Here is a 23,785-nt window from a genome sequence, read left to right as displayed (position 1 = left end):
TTACATATAGTATTATTATATTATATATAATATTGTTATGTTAACATTATCTTATATACAATATTATTATATTACATTATATATAATTATACATATATAAGTTCTTTTCTTATACATGTTATATATAGCATTATTGTATTATATATAATATTGTTATATTAGTATTATATACAATGTTATATTAAATATAATTATATTTATATATAAGCTATTTTCTTATACATGTTGTATTATACATAGTATTATTATATTATATATAATATTGTTATGTTAGCATTATCGTATATATAATATTATTATATATTATATTATATATAATTATACATATTATATATAAGTTCTTTTCTTATACATGTAATATATAGTATTATTGTATTATAAATAATATTGTTATATTCTTATTAGATTATATACAATATTATTATATCATTATATTATGCATGATATTATTATATAATGTCATGGTCTTATATATCTTCATTTTGTGTATATATTTATGAATATTTGAATATAGTAATGCCTTTTGTTGGGACTATTTGTGATGGTGGCGTGAAATATTATAAAAAAGCCCAGCTCTCTTACACGTACTCTAATAACGATCTAGGAAGGATGTGGTTTTGATATGTCGTCTCATTGTCCCTTTCTTTTTCAGTTCCAGATTCAGTTCCTGATTCGGACGTTTGTGCCATGGGTAGGCTCTGCCCTTCCCATGCTCTTGGGTGATGTGGTCAGTCCCCATTTGCTCTTGACCACAATTCCCTGAACTCCTGCTGCTGGCTTCTACCACCCTTTCTATATCTGTTCTCAGAGCATGACAGACTTCACTGTCTTCAGTCAGAGTTCTTCACTTGGCATTCCCCAGTCTGGGCACCACTGGGGCCTTCGATCCTAGGCGACTAGGTGGTACAAAAGATAAAGTGATAAACTTGGAGCCTGAGTTCAAATTTAGCCTCAGACGCCTACACGTACCTGGGCAAGTCATTTAACTTCTTTGTGCCTCAATATCCTCGTCTTTAAAATTGAGATAATAATAGCATCTACCTCTCAAAGTTGCTATGTGGATAAAATGAGATCATATTTGTAAAATGCATTACAAATCTTAAAGCGCATATACATGATGGCTATAGCCCTCCCCAGGGCCAGTTCATCCAGGCTTGTTGGAGGTTTACATTCCCCTTTGGGCTTTTTCAGTTCATGTGTTGTTACAGGCTTCTGACCTGTTTACTTGACTCAGGCTGGCTTTTCTGGTGGGATTCCTAATCTAGCTTTCATGGCTGCTAGCCATCCTTTGTGCACTATTAAACTGAATAAAAGGACTTCCTAATGTTTCTCTTTGGATTTCTTGATCATTATTTGCCATAGTATCCTTTTTAGATCATTATTAGAGTACCTATGAGAAATCTGGGCTTTTTAAATAATCTTTCATGCCACCATCACAAATAGTCCCAACATATATTTGAACTCTGGTCTTACTGACTCCAGGTCCAGGGCTCTATAAACTGTGCCACCTAGTTACCCAGACATAGTAGCATGGTGATTGATAAATGCAAAGATCCCAACTTTTGAGAACTTCTGGGAAAACCGGAAAGGCAGAAATCAGATTTAGGACAAGATTCACATCATGTACCACAATAAACTCCAAGTGGGCATCACCTCATAAACAAATTAGAGGAGCAAAGAAGAAATTACCTTTTAGGAGATATCTTTAATAACTATGGATTGGGAAAGAATTCCCAACCAAAGAAAAAAAATGACAAAAAATGGACAGTTTTTATTACATAAAAATTGAACTGCTTTTGCACAACAAACAAAATCAGTGCAGTTCAAATTAGAAGGCAAATAGTTAACTGGGGAAAGTGTTTTAAGTTTCTTTAAAAAAGGTCTAATGAAAAAAAGGCCAAGGTCTCTCACTGCATCTGAGGCCATCTCCAATCATCTTGATCTATATCCTGCCACTGAACTCAGATGACTCTGGAGCAGAATGTGAGGCTGGTGACTTTGCACAGCCCTCCCTCACTTAAATGCAATTCACTTGCAAGTAATAGCATCACCTTCCTGACCATCACCATGGTCCTCTTCAAGAATGAATGACTAACAACAATAAAGGTCTGATATGCAACATATGTGAGAATTGATTCAAATATATAAGATCAAGAGCCATTCTCCAACAGAAAAACTGTCAAAGGATATGAACAGGTAGAGCTCAAAATAAGAAAAGCAAGCTGTTAACAACTATATAAAGATATAGGGAGAGGGGAATTAGTGATATAGTTGCCATACAGCCCCCAAAAAAGGAATAAAGAAGAAGAGTCAATGAAGCATTTAAAGAAAATGCATAGAAGTCAAAACAGCAACACAGACAGCAGTCAATCAACAGACATTTATTAAATGCTTCTTACGTACAAGCCACTCTTTTAAGCACTGAGGTTACAAAGAAAGGCAAAAGGATCTCTTTCCTTAAAGAGCTCGTATTCTAATGGACATAGATAACATACAAATGACTATAAACCTATACATATACTTATATGTACATAAATGTTTGTATTTATACATGTATACATGTATGTTTGTGTGTACATACGTATATGTGTCTATATATGTGTATATCTAAACACACATACAAGATATATACAAAGTAAGTAGATATCTTTAAGACAGCTTTCTGTCTTAATATGCTATTATTAATTATGCTATATTTGTCATAATATGCTAAAATGCTGAGTACATAAAAACAAGCTATATAAATAATGAGATGCGTAGTTTCATTTTTTTAAAAAACTTCTTGTTTTGAGACAGAACACCCAACAAACCCTCAAATAAACACCATTTCAAAGTATATTTCCCCCCAAAGAGTTAAGCAAATCCAACTCATATCATTAATAAAAGAGACCATATTGTTTTCTGATTTTATAGTTTGCCTATGGTTAATAGAAAGAAAAGATATGTCTTTTCACTCTGATAGTATGGTTCCAACATTCCTTTCAGTTAACAGATTAAGGAACTGAGTCCCAGAAAGGTTACATGACTGGCCCTAAGCTATAGAGTTGTTTAGTGCTCTTAGACATTTGTTTGAAGGAAATAAACCTTCTCCCTAAAGGGCCGCTATGAACTTTTGAAATGGCAGCGTGACACCATATTTTTTTCCAAAATCCAAATTTAGCTCATCAGAAAATAAGCATGGTCACCAAAAAAAAAAAAAAAGATGAGTTTTAATCACATGATCCACCATTATTTCTATATATGAGACCCCCTCCTACTTCATTAACCTTTGATTATTTAGGGTTCAATGGTCAAGAAATGAAGACCAAGTAACTGTCATTTAATAGCAATTTATAGATACATAACACTTTTCACACCTTAGCCCTGAAAGGTAAGTAGTATAATAATTATTATTCCCATTTTACGATGGGGCTGGGGGGGGGTGGGAGGAGGAAGAAGAAGAAAAAAACAAGCATTTATTAAGCACTTATTATGTGTCAGGCGCTGTGAAAAGTGCTTTACAAATATTATCTCATTGAATCCTCACAACAATCCTGGGAGTTAAGTGTTATTATTACCCCCATTTTACAGTTGAGGAAGCAGGACAGGCAGAGGTTAAGTGACTTACTCAGGGTCACACGGCTACTAAGTGTTTGAGGATGGATTTAAACTCAGGTCTTCCTGACTCCAGGCCCATTGTTCTATCCACTGTGTCATTTAGTACAGATGAAGAACCTCATGAATAGAAATAAACCTTTGCCTATACGAAGAACATTATATCTGTATCTATCTATCTATCTATACACATATCCATTATGTAAACTTCTTTTTTTTTAATGTGCATTAAATTTAACAGGGATGCTAACACTCCCTTGCTTCTCTGTGTCCATTACTGAATTTCCTTCTGCTCTCTTCTGCATGTTTTTAAAATGATTCACCGAATGTTCTTTTCTTCCTCTTTTTGCATCACTATAACCATCCGCCCACTCCCCTGTCATACCCAAATAAAAGCCCTCTCTTGTAGCAGTTAAGTACAGTTAAGCCTAAGAGATTTGTGTTGTATTGGCGGCTGCCTGAAAACATGCAACATTCTCCAGCTACAGTCCTTCACCTTTCCACCAAAGTCTGATTCTTTTGGAGTCGTGCTTGCTTACTGCATTGGTCAGGGTTGTTAAATATTTAAAAGTTGTTTTCTTTTTGAAATGTTGCAATAATTTTACAAATAATTCTCCCAATTCTGCTCAATGTACTCCACATCAATTCATGCAAGTATTGTCAGGTTTCTCCAAATCTGTCATTTTTGTCATTTCTTATAAAACTACATGTAGTTTTGTAATGGAAAACCATTACATTCATATACCATAATTTGCTCAGTTGTTCTCCAAATAATATTCACTTCTTTTCAACAAACAAATAAAGCATTTATTAAATGCTTACTGATTTTTCAATACAGCAAAAGGTCCTGCCATAAATATTTTTGAACACTTGAGCCTTTTCACTCTGTCTAATCTCTTTGGGCCTAGTAGGGGTATTTCTGGGTCACAATCTGGTGACTTTGTACATAGAGTTCCAAATTGCTTTCCAGAATGATTGGACCAATTCAGAGCCCCACCAACAGGACGCCTTTCCTCCTACAAGTCTCTCCAAGAATTGTCATTTTCCTTTTTTATCCTCTTTGCTAATCTTAAGATTTTGAGGTAGGATTTTAATTTTAGTGACTTGGAGGATTTTTTTTTAAATATAGTCTTTGATAGCTTGAATTTCTTTCTTTAACAGCCACCTCTTATATCCTTTGACCCCCACCAATTCTTGGGTAGGAAATTATTTAATCTCCCTTTCAGCTTGAATCCTTTCTTCAAAGGTCTTTTGTTGATTATATGTTTTCTTGCATTCTGTCTGGTTTTCTTTATTCTTGTTTTTTTTGGTGCACTTTCAGAACTTTGTCAGGGTTTTTGTAGGAGAGCCAGTCTCCTCTGGGAATTTTCACGTTGCCATTTTTACCTGAAGTATATAGGTAGCCTTACATTGGTGATTATGAGCCCCAAAATGATCCTTAATTCAGGACAGTCTTCCTAACTCCAGGTCTGGCATTCTATCCATGGAACCACCTAGCTGTCTATAATACATCTTGCCTGTGGGCAGCGTAGGGCAGCATGCTGGTGCCTACCTCTGGGGTTAACTTCTCTGTGATCATTATCTTAAGTACTAGCCTCTGATAAAGCCTCATGGGGGCTGAATGAAGACCTGAATTCAAATCCTGCCTCTGACACATAGTAGTTGTATGACCCTGGACAAGTCACTTAGCCACTGTCTGCCTCAGTTTCCTCATCTATAAAATAGAGATAATAATAGTCCCTACCTCCCAGGGTTGTTGTGAGGATCAAATGAGATAATATTTGTAAAATGTTTTATAAATCTTAAAGTGCTTTATGAGTGCTGGCTGCTATCTCTAGGCTGACAATTCTACCTACCCTGCCCTAAGCTCTCTTCGAACTTCCAGTCTCATATCTCCAACTTCCTTTCAGACGTCTCAAACTGGATGGCCAGTAGACATCTTTAAATCAATATGTCAGGGGCAGTTAGGTGGCGCAGTGGATAGAGCACCGACCCTGAATTCAGGAGGACCTGAGTTCAAATCCGGCCTCAGACCAAACACTTGACACTTACTAGCTGTGTGACCCTGAGCAAGTCACTTAACCCCAATTGCCTAAAAACAAAACAAAACAAAAAAAATAAATATGTCCAAAATGGAACTCATTATCTTCCCCCTAACCAGGGGTGGGGAACCTGTGTCTGTCTGGGTCCTTGGGTGTGGCCTTTCAACTGAGTTCAAATTTTACAGAACAAATCCTTTTACTAAGGAGATTTGTTCTGTGAAGTTTGGATTCTGTCAAAAGGCCACACTTGAGGACCTAGAGGGTCACATGTGGCCTTGAGGCCTCAAGTTCCCCACCCAGGCCTAGGTATCATCCTCAACTCCTCACTATTTCTCACCCCTTAGGTCCAATCTGTTGCCATCACCTGTGGATTTCACCTTTACAACCTATCTTAAATATGCCTCCTTCTCTCCTCTGATATGCCCCCCTCCTAAGACCCTCATTCCTGGCAGGTCTGCCAACCTCAAGCCTCTCCCTACTTCCATTCAGCCCCCATTCAGCCACTAAAGTGATTTTCCTAAAGCACAGGTCAAACCATGACACCTCTTTCTCCCCCCACACACACTCAATAAACTTCAATGACTCTCTTCCACCTCCAGGATCAAATACAAAATCCTCCTGCGTTCAAAGCCCTTCATAACCTAACCCCCTCAAACCTCACTCTCTGACGAGGTACTCTTCAATCTGACCTCCTTGCTGTTCCATTAAAAAAAACAAAACCAAAAAACCCCTATCTCTCAGCTCTGGGCATTCTCTCTGGCTGTCCTCCGTGCCTGGAAGGCTCTCCCTCCTCATCTTCACCTGCTGGCTTCCTCAAATACAAACTAAAATCCCATCTTCCTCAGGAACCTTCCCCAACCCTTCTTAAATCTAATGCCTTCCTTCTGTTATTTCCTATTTATTCATTAACAGTAGTAGAAAGACGTGCCTGAGAAAGTCAGTGGAGTTAATAGGGTGTAGCTTGTTAGAGAAGGCTGATCCCTGCATCGGGGGCCGTCTCCAGTCTTCCTGATCTGTATCTGGCCACCTGACCCAGATGGCTCTGGAGGAGAGAGTGAGGCTGGTGGCTTTGCATGGCCCTGCCTCACTTAAGTCCAATTCACTTGCAAGTCATGGCTTCACTTTCCTGAGGTCATGGTCTTCTTCTAGAATGAAAGACAAATAACAACCACCACAATTTATTCTGTATTTAGTTTGCTTGTATATATTTGTTTGTTATGAGCTCCTTAAGAGCAGAGACTGTCCTTCCCCTCTTTTTGTATCCCTAAGAACTTAGTGGAGTACCTAGCACATAGTAGGAGCTTAATAAATGTTTATTGATTGATTAATTAATTACTGGTAGCAGATTTCCCACTGTCATGTGAAAAAGAAGAGTGACCAATCCCAAGTACTGAACAATAAGTCCTGAGGCATAAATTATTTCTTTTCTAGACTTAGCAAGGATAAAGACACAGTGTCTATGACTAAAGGGAAGGTGGGAGGTTGACCTTAAATAATCTAGACAAGCAGGATCAAACTCAAATAGAAACAGACTCCTGTAGGCTACTTATTGACTTAGAAAATCACAAATTAACGTGATCTATGTTGTATTTTTTTTTTAATTTTGGAGACAATGGGGGGTTAAGTGACTTGCCCAGGGTCACACAACTAGCTAGCGAGTGTCTGAGGGCAGATTTGAACTCAGGTCCTCCTGATTCCTATTTTTATTTATTTTGTTAAACATTTCCCAATTACATTTCAACCTGGATCAAGTCAAGGCAGTGAATTTGACGTTCCTGATCTAGACTTCCCATTCTAAATGAAGAAACAAATGCACAAAGAAGAAATTGGTCCCTACCCACCGATTTTTCAAAATAGTCACAAACTAGCCTGTTGGGACCTCTTACAGAAGTCGCTGGGGGTGGGAGAGGCAACCAGGAAACCTTTGGTTCTGGGACAAAGACAGCAGAGATATTAAAAGTCAGGCTCTGGGGTTAGCCTGAATTTTTTCTTTCTGATGAGGGCACAGGGACAGGGTAACAAAACCTCGTGCCTAGGCCCCTGCTTCTGGGGGGTCTTTGTGCCAGGATTATCACCTATAGAGTTTCATCTGCCGCTTAAAAATCCCCGAGTTCTGAACTGCCAGTCTCCAGCTAAGCCCTTATCAGGGTGAACAGAACCCTCACATAAGCTATGGCATATGTCAACCTTGGCCTTTAATTAAATAGAAGAAAAACAGACTCTAAACTCAGCGCAAATCAACACAGGACACCAAGAGAAAGAAAAACAGGCTGACTTTGGGTCTAATTAGCATGACTAGAGCAACAGCAACAAAAAAAGAGCATCCCCACACCCCTCCCCCACCTGAGTCTACAACAACATGGAAAAATCTGAGCCAAGAAACAGTCAGGGAATGTCCCCCTTATTTTAAAACTGATAATGCAATCCAACCCCAGACCTTGTCATGGAGCAGGAGAAGGCCAAGGGATCCCTCACATCAAATTAAACACCATGTCCACTCAGTGCTGGGTCACGACATTGCCTCTTCAGAAATGGGCCTCTTTACTCCCGCTTGGTCCACTCAAACCAAAAAGGGCTATTGTGAACAAGTTCCGTGGGATGGCCCCTAGAGGCTAAATGAGTCTCTCCAGTGGAGTCAGGAACTGAGTTCAAATCTATCCTCCCTTACATTCTAGCTGTGTGACCTTGGGGAAGTCACTCAACCTCTGTCTGCCTCGGTTTCCTCATGTACAAAATGGGGGCCATAACAGTACCTACCTCCCAGGATTATTGTGAGGATAAAATGAGATATTTATAAAGGGCTTTGCAAGCTTTAAAATGCTATGTAAGTGCCAATTATTATCATTATTTTTATTATTATTATTGCTATTACTCTATAAGGATTTGTTGGTAGTAAGCCATCTCTTGTAAACCAAATATATGGCTACTATATGATAATCTTTTGGTGGCTGTTTATTTTGGCAGGACTTAAATTGCTGACTGCATGATAAAATTAAAAGTTCCAGGGCCAGCTTCCAGACCCCTAATTTGTTCACTTCCCTTTGGGGTTGTTGTTTTGTCATCTTTTTTTTTTTTTTTAACTATTATTGACATAAACGTTAAAATTTCCTCGCTAGAGAACAAAAAAGAATTTTCCATTTACTGGATTGCTAGGTATACTTCCCACCAGAGAGCTGTGATTGAATTTACTGGCAAGGAAACAGCAGTGGGAACCTGGGTAACTTCACATTTGAAAGGGAAGCCACTTTTCTTTTTTTTTTTTTTTTTTTGTGAGGCTGACGTCGGCTAAGCCTGGGAAAGAGGGTTCAAAAAGAAATCACTGTAGGTGAAGGGCATAAAAACTAGTGAAAATGCGGGGCAAGTGTGTGATCCAAAATGTGATGCTTGGCCCATTTATTTACTGATGTTGTCACCTGAAGGGAAAACTTCCAAGGCTGAGGACGTGTTCAGGTGGCTGGCTGGCAGCTGATTTGTGTCTCTGTTCTTTCTGTCTGATGTGTAGTACAGTTTGAATCTTTCCATGAATATCATTGGGAAATTAAGTGTCTGGAGCTGATCAGCTTGAGCTTATGAAGAGATGAACCTTTGTCTAGGGATTTGATTGCATCTTCCTGCAGAGGGTAAGGACGTGCTCTTTAGTGAATTCTGGGTATCTCTGTAACTGGGACTTTCCTCAAGATGAATGGGTTGGCTGATACTCTTGTGGTATACACATAATGGCAGGAGTTACTTCTTTGTGCTGATCATTTATTTTGGGGGTGTGGTGATGGGGTTAAGTGACTTACCCAAGGTCACATAGCTGATAAGTATCAGAAGCTGGGATTTGAACTCATGTCCTCCTGACTCCAGAGCCAGTTTCTCCATCCACTGAGCCATCTAGCTGCCCCATTGTGCTGATCTTTAAAAGAAGGCTAATGACTCCCTGGGTATCATTGCTGGCCTTTCAACAGAGTTACAATTCAACTTACCAAGTGTCACTGGTGGCTTCTTTGGTGGTACGGCACATGGGAGCCATATATTTTCATCCACAATGCAATTGTAGAGAGGAGACCCACACGGTCATGTGTCTTAGAGATTGCAGATTTATAGCCTAAGACATGGCAGCAACCAAGAGCATTGGGAATACCTAAACATGGTCCAAAAGTGCCCTCAACCACTTGGCAGTCATGGACAAGTGAGATGCAAGGTCCGCATGGTAAAAGTTCCTGAACATCAGTTCTAAAACTAGGACATTTAGAACACCCTAGAGCAGGGGTGGAGAACCTGTGTCCTTGAGGCCACATAGGTCCTTAAGTGCAGCCTTTTGATTTAGTCCAAGTTTTACAGAGCAAATCCTTTTATTATGGGGGTTTGTTCTGTGAAGTTTGGATTCAAAGGGCCAAATTGAGGACCTAGAAGGCCACAGGTTCCCCACCTCTGCTGGAGGCATATTAAAGGTTCCTTAGAACTCTAGAAGCATATTAAAGCATCTTTAAAATAAGCTGGGATTTCAGTCGAGACCAAAGCTAGAGATGGTCAAAGATACAACCAAGTATTACAGTCATGCCCCAGCAAGTCAAGGAAGGCCAGCAGAGTGTCATGCCCCACAGTGAGCAGAGGGAGGGAATAATGAGAAGGCACTGCGGACATGGGTCCAGTGGCAACTATAGAGTTAGCTGCCTTGTCTATGTGTTTGCTATGTGTTCACCCAGCTTTTATACTTTTTTTCCTACTGACACTGTGCATATTTGTCAGAGAGGGTATCCCAAGTACACCAATGAAATATTTTGCTGCTATCTTACTTACTATACCACTTCAGTAAATGCCTTTGCTTTGAGCTAGTTGTATCCTACAGGGCAACTAGGTGGTGAAATGGGCAGAGTGCTGGGCCTAGAGTCAGGAAGACTTATCTTCATGAGTTCAAATCTAGCCTCAGAAGCTTACTAGTTGTGTGACCCTGAGCAAATCACTTAATTCTGTTTACCTTAGTTCTTCATATGTAAAATGAGCTGGAGAAGGAATGGCAAACCTCTCCAGTATCTCTGCCAAGAAAACCCCAAATGGGGTCATGAAGAGCTGGACATGACTAAACAACACCAGTTGTGTCTGATGGCTGACTATCAAAAGGTAGGCATATGGGTGAGGCAGGGCTTATGAGCTTCAGTTTTAGGAGTCATGCCCCACAGAGTAATTTGAACATGGGGTAGCTACACCCAAGGAGACCCATTTTATGAGTTGGGAGGAGGGAGCCCACAGGTTGCCACTTGGTAATCTAGGGAAGATTTGTTGATTCTAGTTGAAGACTCCGTGGAATGATTTGTTCAGCTTTGGAAACTCTACCCTGGGGCTGAGCCATCTTTCTTTGTGATTGAGTGGGTGTGAACTTGCTTATCGCAGTGTATATATAGATGGCTCCAGACCAGACCATACTGTGCTTCACATTCCATTCAGCCACCCACCCAGACCACCGTGCCTCAGGCCTTTTTATCATTGTCACCTTGCTTCTCATCACCAGCACCCTGTGGACCAGACCTCCAGATTCTATTCCACTGGTCCCTGAGTAGGCTAACTTTTGATTTCCTGCTCTGGGCTGAAATATCTTGAATAATAACAAAACAAATATAAAAACTCACCTACATTACTACATCTAGCTGGTCCTGGGCCAGAACAGATAATCCAGAATGTACCATCCACTTGGCCCATTCTATCAGCATCATAATCAAATCAACACAATGTTTGCTTTTAGAAAGGGCGCATCAGCTCACTGTCCTATGGATTAACTCATCATCCCTACATCCTCTGCAGACCAAAATTCCTTTCTCTGGTCTCAATGCCTCAATATGTATTGTGTTCTCTTATTAGAATGTCAGCTTCTGGACTGCAGAGACTGTCTCACTTTTTGTATATGTATTCCCAAGGGCAGCCGGTGGTGCAGTGGACAGAGTGCTGAGCCTGGAGTCACAAAGACTCATCTTCCTGAATTTAAATCTGGCCTCAAACACTTACTAGCTGTGTGATCCTGGGCAAGTAAATTAATCCTGTCTGCCTCAGTTTCCTCATCTGTAAAATGAGCTGGAGAAGGAAATGGCAAACCACTCAGTATCTTTGCCAACAAAACCCCAAATGGAGTCATGAAGAGTCAGACATGACTGAAACAACTGAATAAGATATATATTCCCAGTGTTTAGCACAGTTCCTGGCATATAGTAAGGGCTTAATAAATTTTTTGAGTCATTCATTCATTTAGTTTTGAGAATCCAGAAATCTAGCGCATCAAAAGGAAGGGAGTTTCTAGGCAGAGATAACTTACTAAAGAGAGAAGATTATGCACATGGATCTTAAAGCTGGAAGAATGACAAGAAACTACAAGCCATGATTTGGAGAAACAAGAAACCTGTGCTTTGCCTTCCACTGTTACCTTAAGTCATTTGGCAGGGTTGGGTCCAATAGGAAGGGGGCTCCTATCTAGCATCCCGTGTGTTTCTCTTCAGGAGGTGTCTAAGACTTAATAGTGATACCATAAGGCTATATGCCTATGTGAGTTTCTAAGGGATCAAAGCGGGACTCCCTGGAACCTTAATTTCATTTCTTGTCTAGCAAGCCAAAGTTTGTTTCCCTTCCAGTAGGATTTGAAACCCCATTGTGGTACAATAAGTGAAGAAAATGTTAGGAACCTGTGGAACAGGGACCTCATCTGTGAAGCTGGGGGATTATGTTGATTGCTTATGGGTTTCTCTGTGAGTTTTATTCTTTTAATATCTTTTATGAAGCCAAACTCTCCCAAAAATTCTGCTTGAATTTTACAGTGAAGTCGTAATGGCAGAGTGGTGGAAAAGCTTCTGGACAGGCAGAGGGATTCCAAGGCCAAGCCTACTACTCACAAGAAAGATTTCTGGATAATGCCAAGTTCCTGGACCAAGGAGCAGCAAGAGGTAGGGCCATGATACAGAAATGTAAACTTGCACTTAGACCTTCACTGATAATGTGAGTTATATGGACAGTGCAGGGCAGGGGAGACAGGGTAATTCTTCATCAATGCCTAATTCTTTGTGGTAGTCAGGGATCCTCAATCCCAATGTTAGTCTATACAACCATATACAGTATGTCCCTGGGGAAAATCAGTCCCCCAACCCAGAGTTTATTCTGGGAAAAATCTCAGAATAGAGTTTGTCTAGTTTTCCACAAAGAGTTCCCAGATCTCTCACAAAGATTCAAAGTTGAAAATATTAAATATAGAATAGTTTTTATTTCACCTCATAGAAAATTACAAAGTCATCACTACAGGGTTTAATAATGACTTTTTTTAAAGAAAATTTTGAAATTAATTTAAATAAACATTTATTTCATTTTCTTTCTACTCCTCCTCCCACTGAAAAATGAAAACAAAATCCTTGCAATAAATTTCCATACTGATCATGTCCCCAAAATATACGTCACATTCTGCATTTTGAGTCTATTATTTCACTGTCAGAAGCAAGGTAGCATGCATTCTCATCAAGACCCTGGAATCATGGTGGTTACTGGATTGATGAAAGTTCTTAAGCCTTTCAAAGCTGTTTATCTTTTCAATGTATACATGACCTTTATAAGAGACTTGCTTCATTTAAGCATTGAGAGCTTCATATTGATACTCAATAACAGTTTTGAGACAAGCTCTTCTCCAGCTATCGATCCATTATTAACACAGTACTATGTATATATAAGTACTCCATAAATATTTGTTAAGGGTGACTACTGACACTGGATAGAGTGATAGCTAGATGGATAAGAGTGCTGGGTCCAGAGTCAGGAAGACCTGAATTCAAATATGGCCTCAGACGCTTAGCTGTGTGACCCTGGGCAAGTCACTTAACCCCCTTTGCCTCAGTTTCCTCATCTGTAAAATGAGCTGGAGAAGGAAATGGCAAACTACTCTAGTATTTTTGCCAAGAAAACCCCAGATGGAATCACGAAGAGTCAGATACCGCTGAAACAATTAAACAACAACAAAATATTTGAATTAATACATGATCAGCTGGGGGCTGTTCTGTCTGATGATTACATTGTCTATTCTCAGTAATACACAAGTTCATTATTCCCCTGTTGGATTACCTACAGTGAATTTTTAATACTGGATTAACTAACTTTTCCACAAAGCCCTAGAATGCTCCGGGATGCCTTCTTATCACCACCTCGAAGGTGAATTCTAAGGGACTGTTCATTTATTTGCTAACATTAATCACACTACACAAGCAAAATTAAAATAGGAATGGATCTTGTATTCCCTACCCTTTGGTCAGTCATCAGCAAAGCTCCCTGACGCAAGTGGGAGACAAAAGACCTGACTTCCTCCTCCACCATTTACAATGATCTAGGTCAGGCAATGATTCTCTAAATCCTCTGGAGGAGGACAAAACACAAAAGAAAGCTTAGAAGGGCACGGGGAATGGGGGCATCATCAAACAGAGCCACGGATGGAAATGAAGAGTTCCTTGGGAAGGTCTGAGCCCTCTACAAAGAAAAGCTTTGGGAATTTATTGCTCCCTGCTCCAGCACTCCAATCAGAGGCGAGAGGCACCTGAAGGTGCTGAGGCATTGAATCAATCTGCAAAATGATGAGATTTCAGGTGATTGCTTCTCCTGGGGGAGGCATGATGTTCATGGAGTCCAAACCAAACAGAGCTGCTTATGGAAAATGAGTGTTACAGACGTCTAAATCCCTGAGCCTGGGCTTTCCAGGTCAGAGTGCTGCGGACTTTTTTGTGTTGTTGTTGTTTTATTTGGTTTGGTTTTTGGAGACAATCATAGCGAAATGACTTGCCCAGGGTCACACAACTAGTAAGTATCTGAGGCCAGATTTGAACTCAGGTCCTCCTGACTCCAGCATCGGTGCTCTATCCACTGTGCCCTCCCTTCCCCACCGTGGCCTTTAACTTCAGTAAAAGAGGTACGTAACCCGTGCAGGAACAGAATATTGTGAGCGGCAAATAGAAACAGAGCTGTAATGAACAGTTTGGGGGCTTGGGTCAAGCTTTGCAAAATGCACCCACTAGATCCATCTTTTAAGGCAAATTCAGTTGAGGACAGCAAAAGATGCTGGGATACATCTCACCGGCGGGAGCTGGGGGGCCCTGGACGTCCCCGGAGACTCCAGTGGCAGGGTGTGGGGTTACGGGTTGGCGCTGGGCTAGGAAGGAGCTCACTGAGGACACAGCCCCCAAGGGGCGGCGGTAGAAGCTCCTTCTAACTTCCAGTTTCTGACTAATCATTGTCACCAGCCACATGCCAAGTTCAGTTGTTTCTACACTTCTGAAGACTGACGCTGTTAAGCGATCTCTTAAATTTTGTTGCCCAGGGGCAAAGTTCTGGTTCCCTTACCCTAGTTATGCTTTTGACTGAAATAACTCGTAAGAAAGCCCTTTTTAAGTGTGAAGCCCTCTACTAAGTAAAATATTAGTAATTTGATTTTATCAAACTCCTGGGCGTTACCAGGAGTAGAACAGATTGGCCCACTACATATGATTCTTAGACAATATCTATATGTAGATGTCAGAGTAATTTTTAGAATAATTTCCTTCGCTCAGTCATCACTGAATTTCGAGGATGAGCCCCACCCCCATCACTGCTTTGATTACCTATATGATCCTGGGCTAGGCATTTAATTCCTCCAAGTCTCAGTTTCCTCATCTCTGTTTTTAAAAAAAATGAGGATTTGGAATTGGACTAAAATAAAGTCTTTATGTTGCTATAAAACATCTGTAACACAAACGATGACATCAACCTCGTGGCTATCTAAATGAGCCCTTCAGACAGCCCAAAACAATGGGACCAGCTATTTCTCAGTCTGGCTTCATTATCTCAATTTCCTCTCCTTTCACTCATTTCTCAGCCATGGGCAATCTGGCTCCCAACCTTATCACCCAACTGAAACCGTTGCTTTCTCCAAAATTAACAAGAATCTGTATTTTTTTTTAGTGGGATTTATGATTTCATTGTTTTAGGGAGATCCTGGCAAGGAAATTCCTCAACAAATGCAGATCATCCCTTTCTCTTCAACTGAACATTTCTGAGAGTTGCTCCAAAGCAAAGACCTGCTTAAGTGATCAGCCCAAAGTCATACTGCAAATAAGTGTCAGAGGCAGGTCTTCCTAAAGCACAGAGATCTCTCCATCACCAAATCTGATAGCCTTTTCTCAGTCCTTCTTGTTCTTGAACTCTCTGAAGAGTTTTGACACTCTCCTTTCTGAATTTGTCCTCTCACTGCCCTCTTTGGTTCTGTTCCTACCTGTCTGGTCTACACTGAAATCCCTTACTGATAGCTATGTATTATTATTGTTGTTGTTGTAGTTGTTGTTGAGTCATTTCAGAAGTTTCTGACTTTTTGTGACCCCATTTGGGGTCTTCCTGGAAAAGATACTGGAGTCATTTGCCATGTCCTCCTCCAACTCATTTTACAGATGAGGAAACTGGGGCAAACAGGGTTAAGTGACTTGCCCAGGATCACAGAGCTAGTAAGTGTCTGAGGCCAGATTTGAACTCAGGAAGATGAGTCTTCTTGACTCCAGGCTCAGCACTCTAGGCACTATGGCACCACCTAGCAGTCCCTCTTGTATATTCTACCTCCCTAATATCTCTTGAAAACGTCCCCTTTTTTCCACTGGCAGGATCAGTATCTTAGTACAGCCCTTATCACTCTTGATTGGATAATTACAATAGCTTCCTAATCGGTCTGTCTGCCTCTGGTTTATCCTCTTTGCTCAATTCATCCTTCACTTAGTGGCCCAAATGATATTTCTAAAGCACAGCTTTCTCTGCATCACTCCTCTGCTCTGAAGGCTCCAGGGACTCTCCTTTTGCCTCTAGGATAAAGTATAAATTTCTCCACTTAGTATTTTAAATTTTCTTCCCTCTGACTCTAGCCCACCTTCCCAGACATATTCCCCTTCACCGATTCTATATTTTAACCAAACTGACCTACTTGTTCTTCACACGTGGCATTCCATAACCCAGTCTGTGCCAATTGCACAAAGTTGGAATTACTCTCTTAGAATCCCCAAGTTTTTTCAAAGTTCAGGTGTGCCCCATTCTGCACATCCTTACCTGATTCCCCCAGCCACCAGTGCCTCCGTCTACCTCATTAATGGCTTACACATACATGTGTGTGTGTATTTGTAAGTATAACTTGTCACTGTAGACCATGAAGGTTGCTGGCTAACAATTCCCTCCTTCTTCCATGCAGAAAGACAGGGTCAAAATCCTCCTGGACCACTCCTATCTCTTGAGAGATACCATGCAGTCTCACTGTGCAGCCTCAGAGATGAGATTTTCTCTTCGAGTCTCCTCCTCAATACCCTCCCATTTCACTTGAATCAAGGTGGGAAAGGAGACATCCAAGACATCAGCTATGGACTTCCCTAGTAAATTCTGCTTGTGATCAAGGAAATAATGATTAGGCTCCTTTGATCATCAAAGAAGGAAATGCACCAGGTCCTCACAATCAATTCTCTCTTTTCTAGGAGAGTTTAAGCACTTACAAAAGAAAATCATCTCCAGCACTCCCAGGCATTTTCTTTGACCACCAAGCCTGGAAGTGGGGTCCTAGCTTATGTGAAATGTGAGGCAGTCACCTGGCACATCACATAGAGTGATAGACTTGGATGGCGGCAGAAAGACCTGAGTTCAAATCCTGCCTTAGACACTCACTAGCTTGTATGAGCTAGCCACTTAACCTCCACTAAGTTCAATTTCCTTATTTGTAAAATGAGGATATTAAGTTAAATGAGGGTTGTTGTGAGGATCACATAAACTAACATAATGTAAAGCACTTTGCAAACCTTAATGTACTATAAAAATGCTAACTATTGAAATATAAAAGCCCTTCAGAGCTGTTCTTTCCCATTCTGCACTCTCTGAAATTAAAAATACATTTGCACGATGACAAACAACTCTTTATATAAAGGAATCAGGCATATAAAATGTCATTTGCTACATTGAGGAAGTAGCTTAACAGGGAAATAGAACACTTTGGGTTGAAGGTGCTTTCTGCACAGTTGGGAAGCATTTCCCAGTGCTTGGGGTCACCTCCTGGTCCAGCCCTGAGGCTGCTCCTGCCCCACAGGGATGAGGGATGAAGCTTTTGGCTAGCCTTGGCATCATCAATTTACCATTGTGTGGCAACTCCTTTTTAAAGGGTTTCTTGTTGTTGTTTGTCCTTCCTTCTCAAAGAGGACCATGACTTCAGAGGGTGACACCATGACTTGCAAGTGAATTGGATTTAAGTGAGGGAGGGCTGTGCAAAGTCACCATCCTCCCCTTCTCCTCTGGAGCCAGTGGCAAGACATAGATCAGGATGACTGGAAATGGCCCCCTTTTAAAAGGGAATAGCAATAGATTTGCAGTTTCATGTGCAATTATCTTTTTTTATTATACTACATTATAGAAATGCTTGTTTTATTCCATAAATTAAAAATAAAATAAATTTTGAAAAAAGGAGAAAAAAACTTCTCCTCCACCCCTCCCACTCCTGATGCTTCTCAGGGAAGGAAAGGACAGATACCTCTACCCCCTCCCCCTTGTAGAAACATATTAAGGACCTCCTTTTCAGTTTTTCTAGAATTATTAAGAAATTTTTTTTTAGCCTTTCCTTCTTTGAAAGTGTATAGAAAGATAAGAACAGACTTTCTCAGGGAAACTGAGTGGAAACCAAACTTTGAACAAATAGTACCTATTATCTTGTGAAAACCATTTGCCTTCCCCATTCTCTGAAATGATTGGGCTATGGACCTGCCTAGGGTCAATGCCCTCTTCTCCATTCAGAAAGGACTTAAGATATTGATGAGAGAAGGGAGGTCCTTTTGATTATTCCAGGAGGGGAATGGTTAAGGAAGGAATTTGCTCTTGAATGTCAAGCCCAAACTTTATTTTAATATATAATGGTCTTTTTCTTGTTCAAGGAATTATTACTTCAATGTTACTTCAGATCCTTTTTGGGGAGAAAGACATGTCCATGAGGAGATATACCAGTCTGAATATATCTTTCTAAGCTAGAAATGCTTGGATATTAGATTAATATAGGTCAAGTATCTTACTCAAAGCCACACAGGCAGGAAGTGTCAGAGGTAGGATTTGAATTCATGTCCTTTGACTCCAAAGTACTTTCCATTGTACTGTGCTATTTAGTTCATTGGCTGAAATTATTTTCCAGGTGGTTTAATTTGTAAGTGCTTATCATAAGCACGGCAAATCAAGATGACCAAATGTTCTATGAGATGATGTTTCTTTGGAGACATAATAAAGCCAATTCTACCAACTCCCTCGTTGGCCTCCAGTCAGTCAGTCAATAAACATTTATTAAGTATCTACTATGTGCCAGGTGGGCAGCTAGGTGGCGCTGCAGTGGATAGAGCACTGGGATTGGAATCAGGAAGACTCATCTTCCTGAGTTCAAATCCGACCTCAGACAGTTACTAGCTGTGTGACGCTGGGCAAGTCATTTAAACCTGTTTGCCTCAGTTCTTCATCTGTAAAATGGACTGGAGAAGGAAATGGCAAACTCCTCCAGTATCTTTGCCAAGAAAACTCCAAATAGGGTCATGAAGAGTTAGACATGACTGAAACAACTCAACAACAATAACAAATGTGCCAGGCCCTGTGCCAAGCACCAGAGATATAAAGGCAAAAGACAGTTCCCTACCCTCAAGGAGCTTACAATCTAGTGGAAGAATAACATGCAAACAACTATGTATGAACAAGATACATACAGAATAAATTGGAAATAATGGACATAGGGAAGGCAGTAGAATTTTAAAGGGGAATGGGAAAGGCTTCCCCGCAGAAGTTGGCTTTTTGTCTGGGACTTGAAAGTCGGAAGGTCCAGAAGGCAAAGATGAGGAGAGAATATGAGATATGCAACCATAAAATGCTGCCCTGAAGAAAAGGCCCTGTTCCCCATCATAGAGTAATTTACTTTGAAACCAGCAAATGGCAAGAAGAACTTTTTGATAATTTTTGCTTCAAGATATGGAGATTAAGATATTAATTTTATTTTGATGGAACCTGCGATTTGATCAATGTTAAGGGCTCCTAGTGAAGGACTCCTTCTAGCAAAACTGATTAGCACCTTCTCTGAAATGTAAAATCTTAGAGAATTGCCTAAGTCATTGAGAGTGCAAGTGACTTGTTTAAGGTCACACAAACATTGTGTGCCTGAGGTGAAATTCTAACCCAGCTCTTCCTAACTCCCAATCTAGTTCTCCATCCACTACTCTGTGCTGCCTTGCATTATGTCAATATCATCCAAATTTAAGGTTTTTTTTTTTTACATGATGCTGTTTTTTACTGTCTTCCAACTATTATGAAATACTGTGGCAAACAATAGAGGCCATAGCTGTTTTTTAATCATAAAGATCCCAATGGCAAGAAGTGCACAAACTTCAGCTCATAGTTCATTCACATTGTGTGTGTGTGTGTGTGTGTGTGTGTGTGTGTGTGTGTGTGTGTGTTTTACTGGAGTACTTCTCCATGAGTCAGCTAATACTAAGTTATGTTCAGCCCTTGTCTAAAAACAGCCCTAATCTTCAGCAACAGAAGGCTAGAGTGTGTAGTTGAAACAACTTCCATGACATTTGGGAAGCTCTAATTCTGTCAGTCATTTTCTGTTCTTTATCAAGTTTTTCAAAGGAAAAAGCTGTTTCCCTGCATGTGAGAACATTCTCGCCTATCTAATACCACTCAACTTCTGTTCCATCAGCATAGAGGAAAATACCTGTGCCTTCCATAGAAGTCAAGGTTAGACGTCAAAGAGTCGCATTTTAGATTCTCACGTAACTGCTGGTCAGGAGACCAAAAACTTGCCTTTCAGGAAAATAAGTCATCTGTGGCAAGATGACTATAGACTTTAAATGAGCAGAATTAACAGTTACCTGTGGTTAGCATTTATACTTGCATGCTGTAGACCAAGGCTGTCAACAGGGTCATTAATCTATAAGATGGGATCTCTATGAATCATATATTGACTTAGTTTCAAAAATCAACATTATCTATGTTTTCCTGTGTTTGTATTTATTTTGTTAAATATTTGCTAATTACATTTTAAGCTGGTTAGGGCCCTACTTGGAAGTGTCGGCTGTATGTTTGATGCCTCTGCTGTAGAGGCTCAAGAATGGTTTGGTTTTGGAGGGTCTTCTTTATGGGGGAGGGGGTGCAGGGGGGATGCAAGGATGGAAAACATTTTCATATTCCTTAGAGGTTGGAGTAATTGCTCCTTTTGGCAAAAAAAAAAATTAAAGAAAAGAAAAGAAAAAAGGTCAGTAATAGACCGGAGGAAGGAGTCAGATCAGAGTTGGTTTCAAAATACAGTCTTAGTTTTGAATTGTTGTTCATCCTTCACACGTGAAGAGGACCAATGACATCATGATGTTGGGGTCAAGGTACAATGTGTCTGAATGTGGCTTATCAGTCCAATACAAACTTGACAGGCTCTACCACAGATCAGGTACAAATAGTCCACATGAACGTTTGGAGTAGGGATGTCTAAATCTGTGCATCTTTTGAGCTACAGCAATACTGCTTTGCTCATAGAGCACAATGCCTTCTTTGATACAGGCGCACCATACTGGGTGGTCCTTTGCCACTGTCCCCCATGTCTCACGATCAATTCCAAAGTTCTTCAGGGGCACCTTGAGAGAATCCTTGCATTGCTCCTTCTTCTGTGAGCACTAGCCTTGTGCAAGTTGAGGTTGGAATGTTTGATTCATAAACTCAAAAACTTGAGGGTACTCCCAAGGAAACTCCAAATTGCAATTAGTACTGTACAATAAATCTTTCTCTGACTAGAGGTCTAGATTCTGGGGTTATGCTATTTAGGACATCAAAATGCTCCCTCTTCTATACAGACAGTGGGGGTTCAAGAACATCATACATGAACCCTCTCTTTGGGCCATGTGGGTCAACATGTGTCTGTTTGTGCTACATATTTCTGCTGGAATATTATCACTGGGCTGCTGAGCTCTGGAAAGGGAAATAGAAAGCAGACAGTAGCAAGAATCTGGATGTCCAGGAATTCCCTTCCCGGGCCACCTTGTCAAACAGAGGCAGTGGCTTTGGAGTCAGAGGCACTGGGTTCAAATCTGGGGTCTATTATTTACTAGCTCTGTGTCCTTAAGCAACTGATAACTTCTTAGGGATTCATGTGTAAAATGGCGGGAGGGGAAAAGGATTAGATGGCCTCTGGGATCCCTTCCAACTCTAAAACTGTGGTTTTGTGATTCTTTGTGCTTGTGCCCCAAGTTATCATTCCATTAGCTGCTCCTGGAGGGGAAAGGAAAAAAATACCCTCCCTTCCTAGGACTCTAGAAGAAAGGAAAAGTCAATGGAAATTGTGAGGAAATAAGAGCAAGAGAGACAAAAACAGAGGGCTGAGAGTGGCCTGTGGACTCTGTTTTAGGCTGGTACCAAGGGGTGACTCCTCCAATGAAAGTCTCTCCTCCCCAGTGTCTTAGCCAGATGATTCATTCTAGGGGCAGCCTCAGTCTTTGCCCCCCTAACAAGATACCAATGGACATCAATCTTAAAGGGGGAGGAGTACACTCACCAAATTAATGGGGTTGTTGTTCAGTTGTTTTTCAGTCCTGTCTGACTCTTTGTGACTCCATTTGGGGTTTTCTTAGCAAAGATACTAGAGTGGTTTACCATTTCCTTCTCCAGCTCATTTTACAGATGAGGAAACTGAGGCAAAAGAGGTTAAATGACTTGCCCAGGGTCACACAGGTGGTAAGTGTCTGAGGTTGGATTTGAACTCAGGTCTCCCTGCCTCCATGCCTGGCACTCTGTCCACTGGGGAGAGAGTGTCAAATTCCTCTGATCAGTTCCCACAACAGTTATATCAATAAATCAAAATGCTCATCCACTTTCCAGAGTGTTGCCCTGACTTGAGAGGGGACTGTGGGAATAAGGGGTAGTTGAAGAGCGATGGATTTGGAATCGAAGGACTTGGGTTCAAATCCCTTCTCTAACACTACCGGTGTAACACTGGGCGAGTTAATCAACCTCAATGGGCCTCAGTTTTCACAGCTATAAAATGAGGTGGTTGGATTAAGTGATCTCCAAGGTCCCTTCCAGCTCTGGATCATAGCAGTGCCTGCCCTGGTTTCTCTCTTCTTCAGATCTCATTCCAACAATGCAATCAGATTGCAAAATGCTGCATCCTGAACTGCTTTGAGAAAAGTGGCAACCAGGAGCACGGGAATAGAGCAAGATTTCTTTTGTTGTGTTTCACAAGAAGGCCAAGTTTCTATAAGTGGAACATTTGGGCAAAAATAAGATGTTACTGATTGCAAACCGCCCTAGTGAAACAGGGGACATCAGAAACTTCACACCAAGCCTGTGAACCAAGGGTGAGTGTAAGTGATGCCTGCTAAATTGCCCTGTCCCTGAACTGAACAAGGGGACAATATTGAGGCCACTTTGAGGATCTGAGGTGACCCAGGGGCCCAAGTATAGTAGGTGAGTCTACAAGGGTCCCGTCAGTTTTGCACAGCCATGGGCATCAGACAGCTTCACAAAATACCTCTGCAAGGGTGCTCTGGAGCCAGCTCAAATGGGGAGAGCCTTCAGTTTTCAACACGAGCATTCCCACCTCAGAAGTCAGCAAATACTACTGATTGATTTATTGTTTTGTTGATTGTTTAGACTGGAAAGTAACGGAGAAAATGTTAATAATGCATATTCAACTTAAAAGTTTGTCTTGTTTGCATCTTTTACGTCCAGGAGGTTGTTAAACATTTATCAGTACACCCCTGTTACACCAATAGTATACATTGAGTAGACATTTAATAAATGCTTGTTGAAAGGCTGATATGCAAAATGGCTTTGAGAAAATAAGCCTCGTCTGAACAAGTTGTGGTATATGATTGTGATGGAATAATATAAGAAATGATGAGTAGGATGCTTTCAGAAAAACCTGGAACGACTTGCATGAATTGATGCAAAGTGAAATAAGAAGAACCAGGAGAACGTCATACACAGTACCAGCAATATCATAGAATGATCAACTGTGAATGACTTAGCTGTTCTCAGCAATACAATGATCCAAGACAATTCTGAAGGACATATGATGAAAAATGCTATCTGCCTCCAGACGAAGAACTGATGGATTCTCAACGCAGATTGAAGCATGCTTTTTAAACTTTCTT

At 40.6% G+C, this 23,785-nt stretch overlaps 1 long non-coding RNA gene across 1 annotated transcript; it reads left to right on the top strand.

Annotated features, from left to right (window-relative positions):
- The first annotated feature begins 9,005 nt into the window (after nucleotides 1-9,005).
- Nucleotides 9,006-22,822, top strand: LOC114024531. The gene is made up of 3 exons (XR_003566911.1): nucleotides 9,006-9,256; nucleotides 12,422-12,547; nucleotides 22,757-22,822. It is a non-coding gene; the product is annotated as an uncharacterized LOC114024531 (long non-coding RNA).
- The last annotated feature ends 963 nt before the right edge of the window (nucleotides 22,823-23,785 follow it).

This window comes from Vombatus ursinus, unplaced genomic scaffold (genome assembly GCF_900497805.2).
Source record: "Vombatus ursinus unplaced genomic scaffold, bare-nosed wombat genome assembly UNPS02014821.1, whole genome shotgun sequence".
NCBI classification, from domain to species: domain Eukaryota; kingdom Metazoa; phylum Chordata; class Mammalia; order Diprotodontia; family Vombatidae; genus Vombatus; species Vombatus ursinus.
This window is presented reverse-complemented; position numbering and strand designations above follow the sequence as displayed.